At 38.5% G+C, this 11,576-nt stretch overlaps 1 non-coding gene across 1 annotated transcript; it reads left to right on the top strand.

The window, feature by feature from the left end:
- The first annotated feature begins 10,142 nt into the window (after positions 1-10,142).
- TRNAE-UUC lies at positions 10,143-10,214 on the top strand. The gene has a single exon. It is a non-coding gene; the product is annotated as a tRNA-Glu (tRNA).
- The last annotated feature ends 1,362 nt before the right edge of the window (positions 10,215-11,576 follow it).

The following is an 11,576-nucleotide window of genomic DNA, read 5'->3' as shown; positions in this document are numbered from 1 at the left end:
CAACCACCACTCACCAGCTCGAGAGGCTTGTCTGCTCACCCGTTGGGACGGGTGGGGGCTGGGAGCTGAGGCTCGGGCTTCGGAGGTCGGATCCCAGGGAGAGGACTGGGGTTGGCTGCATGAACACAGACTGAAGGGGGCTAGTGCACCACGGCTGGCCGGGAGGTAGTCCGGGAAAAAGTCTGGAGCTGCTGAAGAGGCAAGAGACTTTTTCTTGCCTCTTTGTTTCCTGGTGCACGAGGAGAGCAGATTAAGAGCGCTGCTTAAAGGAACTCCAGAGATGGGTGCAAGCCGCGGCTATCAGCACGGACCCCAGAGACGGGCATGGGACACTAAGGCTGCTGCTGCAGCCAGCAAGAAGCCTGTGTGCAAGCACAGGTCACTATCCACACCTCCCCTCCCGGAAGCCTGTGCAGCCCGCCGCTGCCAGGGTCCCGTGATCCAGGGACAACTTCCCCAGGGGAACACACAGTGCGCCTCAGGCTGGTGCAACGTGACACTGGCCTCTGCCGCTGCAGGCTCAACCGGCACTCCATGCCCCTCCCTCCCCCCGGCCCGAGTGAGCCAGAGCCCCCGAATCAGCTGCTCCTTTAACCCCGTCCTGTCTGAGGAAAGGACAGACACCCTCAGGCGACCTACACGCAGAGGTGGGGCCAATCCAAAGCTGAACCCCAGGAGCTGTGCGAACAAAGAGAAAGGGAAATCTCTCCCAGCAGCCTCAGGAGCAGCAGGTTAAATCTCCACAGTCGACATGATGTACCCTGCATCTGTGGAATACCTGAAGACAACAAATCATCCCAACTTGTGGAGGTGGACTTTGGGAGCAACGATATATATTTTTTTTCCCCTTTTTCTCTTTTTGTGAGTGTGTATGTGTATGCTTCCGTGTGTGATTTTGTCTATATAGCTTTGCTTTTGCCATTTGTCCTAGGGTTCTGTCTGTCCGTTTTTTTGTTTTTTGGGTTTTTCTAGTATAGTTGTTAGCACTTGTTATCATTGGTGGATTTGTTTTTCGGTTTGGTTGCTCTCTTTTTTTTTATTACTTAAAAAAATTTTAATAATTATTTCTTATTTTAATAACTTTATTTTATTTTATCTTCTTGTTTCTTTCTTTCTTTTTCTCCCTTTTATCCTGAGCCGTGTGGATGACAGGCTCTTGGTGCTCCAGCCAGGCATCAGGGCTGTGCCTCTGAGGTGGGAGAGCCAAGTTCGGGAGGTTGGTCCACAAGAGACCTCCCAGCTCCATGTACTATCAAACGGTGAAAATCTCCCAGAGATCTCCATCTCAACACCAAGACCCAGCTCCACTCAAAGACCAGCAAGCTACAGTGCTGGACACCCTATGCCAAACAACTAGCAAGACAGGAACACAACCCCATCCATTAGCAGAGAAGCTGCCTAAAATCATAATAAGGTCACAGATACCCCAAAACACACCACCAGACGTGGACCTGCCCACCAGAAAGACAAGATCCAGCCTCATCCACCAGAACACAGGCACTAGTCCCCTCCACCAGGAAGCCTACACAACCCACTGAACCAACCTTAGCCACTAGGGACAGACACCAAAAACAATGGAAACTATGAACCTGCAGCCTGCGAAAAGGAGACCCCAAGCACAGTAAGTTAAGCAAAATGAGAAGATAGAGAAACACACAGCAGATGAAGGAGCAAGGCAAAAGCCCACCAGACCTAAGAAATGAAGAAATAGGCAGTCTACCTGAAAAAGAATTCAGAATAATGATAGTAAAGATGATCCAAAATCTTGGAAATAGAATAGAGAAAATAAAAGAAACGTTTAACAAGGACCTAGAAGAACTAAAGAGCAAACAAACAGTGATGAACAACACAATAAATGAAATTAAAAATTCTCTAGAAGGGATCAATAGCAGAGTAACTGAGGCAGAAGAACGGTTAAGTGACCTGGAAGATAAAAGAGTGGAAATAACTACTGCAGAGCAGAATAAAGAAAAAAGAGTAAAAATAATTGAGGACAGTCTCAGAGACCTCTGGGAAAACACTGAATACACCAACATCCGAATTATAGGGGTCCCAGAAGAAGAAGAGAAAAAGAAAGGGACTGAGAAAATATTTGAAGAGATTATAGTTGAAAACTTCCCTAATACAGGAAAGGAAATAGTTAATCAAGACCAGGAAGCACAGAGAGTCCCATACAGGATAAATCCAAGGAGAAACACGCCAAGACACATATTAATCAAACTATCAAAAATTAAATACACAGGAAAAATATTAAAAGCAGCAAGGAAAAACAACATATAACACACAAGGGGATCCCCATAAGGTTAACAGCTGATCTTTCAGCAGAAACTCTGCAAGCCAGAAGGGAATGGCAGCACATATTTAAACTGATGAAGGAGAAAAACCTACAACCAAGATTACTCTACAAGGATCTATGAGCAAGGATCTCATTCAGCTTTGATGGAGAAATTAAAACCTTTACAGACAAGCAAAAGCTAAGAGAATTCAGCACCACCAAACCAGCTTTACAACAAATGCTAAAGGAACTTCTCTAGGCAGGAAACACAAGAGAAGGAAGAGACCTACAATAACAAACCCAAAACAATTAAGAAAATGGTAATATAAACATACATATGAATAATTACCTTTAAGGTAAATAGATTAAATGCTCCAACCAAAAGACATGGACTGGCTGAATGGATACAAAAACAAGACCTATATATATACTGTCTACAAGAGACCCACTTCAGACCTGGGGACACATACAGACTGAAAGTGAGGGGATGGAAAAAGATATTTCATGCAAATGGAAATCAAAAGAAAGCTGGAGTAGCAATTCTCATATCAGACAAAATAGACTTTAAAACAAAGAGTATTACAAGAGACAAAGAAGGACACTATATAATGATCAAGGGATCAATCCAAGAAGAACATGTAGCAATTGTAAATATTTATGCACCCAACATAGGAGCACCTCAATACTAAGGCAAATACTAACAGCCGTAAAAGGGGAAATTGACAGTAACACAATCATAGTAAGGGACTTTAACACATAGTAGGGGACTTTAACACCCCACTTTCACCAATGGACGGATCATCCAAAATGAAAATAAATAAGGAAACACAGGCTTTAAATGATACATTAAACAAGATGGACTTAATTTATATTTATAGGACATTCCATCCAAAAACAACAGATACATTTTCTTCTCAAGTGCTCATGGAACATTCTCCAGGATAGATCATATCTTGGGTCACAAATCAAACCTTGGTAAATTTAAGAAAATTGAAATTATATCAAGTATCTTTTCCGACCACAACGCTATGAGACTACATGTCAATTACAGGAAAAAATCTGTAAAAAATAAAAACACATGGAGGCTAAACAAGACACTACTTAATAACCAAGAGACCACTGAAGAAATCAAAGAGGAAATAAAAAAATACCTAGAAACAAATGACAATGAAAACAGGACAACCCAAAACCTATGGGATGCAGCAAAAGCAGTTCTAAGAGGGTGGTTTATAGCAATACAATCCTACCTTAAGAAATAAGAAACATCTCAAATAAACAACCTAACCTTATACCTAAAGCAATTAGAGAAAGAAGAACAAAAAAACCCCAAAGTTAGCAGAAGGAAAGAAATCATAAAGATCAGATCAGAAATAAATGAAAAAGAAATGAAGGAAATGATAGCAAAGATCAATAAAACTAAAAGCTGGTTCCTCAAGAAGACAAACAGAATTGATAAACCATTAGCCAGACTCATCCAGAAAAAAAGAGAGAAGACTCAAATCAATAGAATTAGAAATGAAAAAGGAGAACTAACGACTAACACTGCAGAAATACAAAGGATCACGAGAGATTACTACAAGCAACTCTATGCCAATAAAATGGACAACCTGGAAGAAATGGACAAATTCTTAGAAATGCACAACCTTCTGAGACTGAATCAGGAAGAAATAGAAAATGTGAACAGAACAATCACAAGCACTGAAATTGAAAGTGTGATTAAAAATCTTACAACAAACAAAAGCCCAGGACCAGACGGCTTCACAGGTGAATTCTACCAAACATTTAGAGAAGAGCTAACATCTATCCTTCTCAAACTCTTCCAAAATATAGCAGAGGGAGGAACACTCCCAACTCATTCTACGAGGCCACCATCACCCTGATACAAAAACTAGACAAAGATGTCAAAAAGAAAGAAAACTACAGGCCAATATGACTGAACATAGATGCAAAAATCCTCAACAAAATACTAGCAAGTGGAATTCAACAGCACATTAAAAGGATCATATACCATTATCAAGTGGGGTTTATCCCAGGAATGCAAGGATTCTTCAATATATGCAAATCCATCAGTGTGATACACCATATTAACAAATTGAAGGAGAAAAACCATATGATCATGTCAATAGATGCAGAGAAAGCTTTCAACAAAATTCAACACACATTTATGATAAACACCCTCCAGAAAATAGGCATAGAGGGAACTTACCTCAACATAATAAAGGCCATGTATGACAAACCCACAGCCAACATCATCCTCAATGGTGAAAAACTGAAAGCATTTCCACTAAGATCAGGAACAAGACAAGGTTGCCCACTCTCACCACTCTTATTCAACATAGTTTTGGAAGTTTTAGCCACAGCAATCAGAGAAGAAAAAGAAATAAAAGGAATCCAAATCAGAAAAGAAGAAGTAAAGCTGTCATTGTTTGAAGATGACATGATACTATACATAGAGAATCCTAAAGATGCTACCAGAAAACTACTAGAGCTAATCAATGAATTTGTTACAGTAGCAGAATACAAAATTAATGCACAGAAATCTCTGGCATTCCTATACACTAGTGATGAAAAATCTGAAAGTGAAATTTAAAAAACACTCCCATTTACCATTGCAACAAAAAGAATAAAATATCTAGGAATAAACCTACCTAAGGAAGCAAAAGACCTGTATGCAGAAAACTATAAGACACTGATGAAAGAAATTAAAGATGATACAAACAGGTGGAGAGATATACCATGTTCTTGGATTGGAAGACTCAACATTGTGAAAATGACTCTACGACCCAAAGCAATCTACAGATTCTATGCAATCCCTATCAAACTACCACTGACATTTTTCACAGAAATAGAAAAAACAATTTCACAATTTGTATGGAAACACAAAAGACCCCGAATAGCCAAAGCAATCTTGAGAATGAAAAACGGAGCTGGAGGAATCAGGCTCCCTGACTTCAAACTATACTACAAAATAGACAAAATAGACTCAGACAAAAAAATACAAAATTCTAGAGAAAAAAAGGACATTTCATAATGATAGAAGTCAATTCATTACAAAGATATAGCAGTTATAAATGTACCCTGGGTAAATTAAGAGAAGCAGGCAGTTTATTGTGGGAAGAGATAAAAAGGCACATAAGAAGCAGAAATGAAGGACAGTGGCTGAGTCCAGTCATGCCACGTGCAGATCTAGAGACTCACTGCTCAGTGCATGGGGAACCTGGCCCAGATCTTGGTGAGTTATCTTTCACCAGATCCAGATCTTAATGAATGCTATTTTTCTGTTCCCATTCCACTATGATTCCCTTGCAGTGTCTGTCCACTCCCCAACTTGCCCAGAGTTTCCCAAAGAAGGGCAGTCAGAGATTAATATCCATTCTCCCTTCTTTCAGTCAAAACCTACATTTCCTAGGCTCCTTTGCTACTAGGTGTGGTCATGCGACCACGTGGCCTGAGAAGGAGCAGATCTTCCCAGGCCCGTTTCACTTAAATGCAACATGTGGGGAGCAATCTTGGACCATTTGTTTGAAGGACAGTGGAAGCACAAAACAGAAGTTTCTTTGTCCCTGGCACTGAGATTACCACCCCAACTCAGACTCCTGTGTCCACCTTCTATATGAGAAAGAAATAAGCCTTGCCTGAGCCCTTCTTTTAAAAAAAGAAAAAACTGTAGACACCTAACAGAACCCCGAGATACATGAAGTAAATGTGACAAAATTGAAAGGAGAAATTGACAACTCAGCAATAATAGTTGGAGCCATCAAAATCCTATTCTCAAAAATGAGCAGAACTAGACAGGAAATCAGCAAGAATATGGAAGACTTGAAAATAATATCAAGCACTTTGATCTAACTGACATTTATAGAACATTTTACCCATATTCTTTTCAAGCACACACAGATCATTCTTCAGGATAAATTATATGAAGACAATGAAACAAATCTTAGTACATTTAACAATATTGAAATCACATAAAGTATGTTCTCTGACTACAATGGAGAATGGAATCAAATTAGAAATCAACAGAATCAAATTAGAAAACAACTGAAGGAAATTTGAAAAATATGCAAGTATTTGGAAATTAAGTAAGACGCTTCTAAATAACAAGGAAGAAATCACAAAGGAAATTAGTAAATATTCTGAGTTGAAAAAAACAAAAATGCAACAAATCAAAGTTTATGGGATGTAGCCAAAGCAGGTTATAGAAGGAAATTGATTGCCTTTATTAGAAAAGAAGATATGTCTGAAATCAATAATTTAAGCTTATATCCTAAGAACCTAGGAAAAAGAAAAGAACAAACTAAACCCAATGCAAGCAGAAGGAAATACTAAAGGTTATAGTGGAGATCAATGAAATGGAACACAAAAGAGAAAAATTTATGAAATTAATGAAACTGATGAGAAGATTAATAAAATGACAAACTTTTATCCAGATTAACCACACAAAAAGAGAAAAGATAAAAATTACCAAAATCAGGAATGAAAGAGGGAACAACATTTCTGAGCATCATTTCTAGGGTGCGAAATTTAGAGAGGCAGGGTCAGGCAAATACAAGCTCAGTACCTGAGAATGAGTAACCTCCCCCTAGGCACCTCACTTTAGTCCCGGCCCTGCTACAGAGACCCTAACAAAATGTAAAGAATTATAGTAGAATACCATGAATGACTTCACAGCAACAAATTAAACAACTTAAATGAAATGGACAAATTCCTAGAAAGATACAAATTATGAAAACTGACTCAAAAAGATATAAAACTCTGAATATATGTATAAGTAAAAAATTAAATGAGTAATTAATAATCTTATAAAGAAAAGACCAGGCCCAGATGGCTTTATTGGCAACTCTTATCAAATATTTAGAGGTGAAATAACACCAACCAACTTTGACAGCAAAGGCAAACAAAATACACCACAAGAGAAGAAAATTACAGACCAATACTCCTCATGAAAACAGAGCAAAAAACATTACAAAAACCAAAACATTGGGCTTCCCTGGTGGCGCAGTGGTGGAGAGTCTGCCTGCCGATGCAGGGGACATGGGTTTGTGCCCCGGTCCGGGAAGATCCCACATGCCGCAGAGCGGCTGGGCCCGTGGGCCATAGCCGCTGAGCCTGCGCTGTCAGGAGCCATGGCTGCTGAGCCTGCGCGTCCGGAGCCTGTGCTTCGCAACGGGAGAGGCCACAACACTGCGAGGCCCGTGTACCGCAAAAAAAAAAAAAAAAAAAAAACCAAAACATTACACACTAAATCCAGCAATACATAAACAGGATTACATACCATGATCAAGTGGGGTCTATCCCAGGAATGCAAAGTTGATTTCACATTCAAAAATCAATTACTATAATACACCATATTAATAGAATAGAGGACAAACCCCACATGATCATCTCAATAGATGCAGAAAAAGCATTTAACAAAATCCCATTCAATGTTTTTTTAAAAATCTTATAAACTAGGAATAAGAGGAATTCCATGAATTAGAATACTCGGTGCTACTAAGATGGCAGTTCTCCCCAAATTGAAATACAGATTCAACACAGTCCCTAACAAAATCCCAAGCTGAAATTAAAATTTATATAAAATTTATATGAAAATGCAAAGGACTCAGAATAGTCAAAACAATTTTGAAAAAGGAAAACAAAGTTGGAGGAATTACACCTTCCAATTTCAAAGCTTTGACGCTACAGTCATCAAGACAGGCACAGATGGTACTGGCACATGTGTTGACATAAAATCTATGGAACAGAAATGAACATCCTGAAATTACGGTCAACTGATTTTTGACAAGGCTGTCAAGGCAATTCAATACAATTCTTTACAATAAGTGATGCCAGAACAATTCAATATCCAAATGTAGAAAGAGATTAATTTAGACCCTTACCTCAATAGCACACACAAAAAGTAACCCAAAATGGATCATAGTCTTAAATGTTAGAGCTGAAAGTATGAAACTTGTAGAAGAAAATTTTTGTGACTTTAAGCTAGGCAAAGATTTCTTAGATACAATACCCAAAGCATGATCCATAAAAGAAAAAGAATAGATAAATCGGCTTCATCAAAATTTGAAAGTTTGTACTGCAAAAGACACCATGAAGAAAATGGAAAGATAATCTACACAGTGGGGCAAAATATTTGCAAATTATATATCTGATAAAGGATTTGTGACCAAAATATATGAAGAAAGAGGGTGGATTCAATGCTTTTATTGACCTTCCTTTCCTCCTGAAATGCCCATAAATGATGATAAACACAATATGAGAAAGAGAGTGGAAGAGAAGTGACAACAAATTTTGGAGGATGAAAAACAGACAATTGTTGCTTATTTTCATAAATGACAGGAAGGCTGAACCTAAACTTGCAAAGGTGCGGAGTCCAGAAGTAGTAGCCTAGTTCACGGAGCAGAAGTCTGAAACACTCGGGAACAGAACTCAGAGACAGCAACACAAAGTGATGTGGGGCTGAAAATAGAACTTCTGTTTAAATAGCAGTCGAAGTGGCCTAAAGGCTCGAACAGATATTTCACAAAAGAGAATACCAATATGGTCAACAAAGTGTCATCGTGGAAATGCAAAGTGAAACCACAATGAGATATCACAACACACTCATCAGAAAGGCAAACATTTAAAAAGCTGACATGTCAAGGTTGCTGAGGATATTAAGCAAATGAAAATTTCATATACTGCTGATAGAGGTAGAAATTGATACGAGTTTTGGAAACTCTTTCAATATCTACTAAAGTTGAGCATTGCATACCTTATGATCTAGCAATCCCATTCCTTTTATGTACCCAACAGAAATGCATAGATCTGTGCATATAAAAAGTTCATAGGTCCGTATAAAAAAAACCATATAAAAAAGGTTCATACCAGCATTATTCATAATAGCCACTTTGGGGAGAGGGGTTTTCTTCTTTTAGTTCTTTGGGCTGGCAATTAAAATGAAATAAAGCTGATAAACAGGAAAAAATCAAACTTATTACATGCGCATGGGGAAACCACATATGCATGAAGAATTCCAAAGACAGCAAGGCAAGATGAGGTGTGTATATATTCTGGACTAAGAAGGAGGTGAGAGGATCTGAGACTTCGAAAGGAAGTAAGGTAATTTCAGGAAGATAAAAATAGTTGATGTTTGGTAAATAAATATTTGCTGGCCCATCCAAAGGCAACTGGGCAGTGAGAGGACTTTGAGTAAACAGACCTTGCTAGGTTCCTCCCTGCCTACCACACCTAATTCATACTTTACTATAGTTGTCTATGGTGATAGCTTCTTCCTGGGACAGGCCTCTATCTTAAATTCTTTCAGGCAGCAAGGGTGGGAGTTCAAAGGTTCTTCCGTAGTCTTTTGGGCCCTGCTTCTTTTCAGCTCAAAATAATCCACATGCCAGAGCAGCACATACTGGGGCAGCTTGCCCAGAGCCTCATCACCAAAAACCAAAAGAACCCAAATATTTATCAATAAGAGAATGAATAAATAAATTGTAAACTATTTATACAGTGGAATACTGTATGTGACAGAAGATAGCAAACTACAGCTACATGCAACAGCATGGATAAATGTCATGTAAAAAACCAAATGCAAAAAATTACAAACATGATTCCATTTATAAAAACATCCAAAATAGGTAAAACTAACTCGTGGTGATAGAAGTCATAACTTTGGTTATCTTTGAGGGGTAATGGCTAGAAGGGACATTGAAGGTTTGAGGATGTTGAAAATGTTCTGTCTGGGTTGGGTGGTGTTTACTTGAGTGTGTTGCTGTGTTCCATGTATAAGAATACATTGAGCTATACATTTATTATTTGTGCACTTTCTGTATATAATTTTATTCTTCAGTAAAATTTCTATTTAAAGAAAAAAGTAGTGAAATCCTTGGTGGTCCAGTGGTTAGGACTTGGCGCTTTCACCGCCATGGCCCAGGTTCAGTCCCTGGCCAGGGAACTAAAATTCTGCAAGCCATGCAGCATGGCCAAAAAAAAAATATTTAAAAATTTAAAAATAAAGAAAAAAGTAGTTAGGCATTTGCATTCCTTTCTTAACTGAGGAACCACGCAGCTGTCCCTACCCACTTTATGCCTTTTCCTTTTTTTATGTTATTTTGAAAAATAAGTGTACAAAATTGAATTTACCATAATTCTCTTTTTCTGGCACCTATCGTGGTTGTTCCATGTCAAGCCCTTTTTCATATTTTTGGTTTCCCTTTTTTCTTTATACCCAGTCTCACTTCCTTCAACCTCATGAATATCCACTTTTATATATTTAATGGATGACTTTGCAAGTTATCATCCAACTTTTATTTACACATGCTGATATCCATGGACAACATATAGTATTGCAGTTTTTGTGAGTTTTAAAATATATATGTTCATTGCAGCACTATTTACAATAGACAGGACATGGAAGCAACCTAAATGTCCACAGACAGATGAATGGATAAAGAAGATATGGCACATATATACAATGGAATATTACTCAGCCATAAAAAGAAACGAAATTGAGTTATTTGTAGTGAGGTGGATGGACCTAGAGTCTGTCATACAGAGTGAAGTAAGTCAGGAAGAGAAAAACAAATACCATATGCTAATGCATATATATGGAATCTAAAAAAAATGGCACTGATGAACCTAGTGGCAGGGCAGGAATAAAGATGCAGATGTAGAGAATGGAATTGAGGACATGGGGACGGGGGGAGGAAGGGGAAGCTGGGACGAAGTGTGAGTAGCATTGACATATATACACTACCAAATGTAAAATAGCTAGTGGGAAGCAACGGCATAGCACAGGGGGATCGCCTCAGTGATTTGAGATGACTTAGAAGGGTGGGATGAGGGGGTGGGAGGCAGGCTCAAGAGGGAGGAGATATGGGGACACATGTATGCATACGGCTGATTCACTTTGTTGTACAACAGAAACTAGCACAGCATCGTGAAGCAATTATACTCCAGTAAAGGTGTGTAAAAAATAAAAAAATAACAAAAAATACAGATATATATGACTTGTGCTAGACATCTATTCAGCATTGTTTTTTATATCTCTCAGAGTGGTATAGGTAGATCATGTCCATTCCTACCAGCAGCTGTACAGTTTTACGTTGTATGTATACACTATTTTACTTATTCATACCCCTTCTGATGGATATTTAAGTGTTTCCAACTCTTTGATATAGAACTGTGTTGTGATGAACATCTACATAATTATCTCTTTGGGTGACTATGTGAGAATTTTTCTGCCTGAGTTTATTTTCAGTAAATATTCTCAAATTGCTCTCTTAAATAGGAGGATCAGTACAGTCAGCCCTCCATA

The sequence above is a fragment of the Monodon monoceros genome, unplaced genomic scaffold (assembly GCF_005190385.1).
Source record: "Monodon monoceros isolate NGI ecotype Baffin Bay Population unplaced genomic scaffold, NGI_Narwhal_1 Super_Scaffold_21, whole genome shotgun sequence".
Lineage (NCBI taxonomy): Eukaryota > Metazoa > Chordata > Mammalia > Artiodactyla > Monodontidae > Monodon > Monodon monoceros.
Note: the sequence above shows the minus strand (reverse complement) of the source record. Positions and strands in the feature narration are given on the sequence as shown.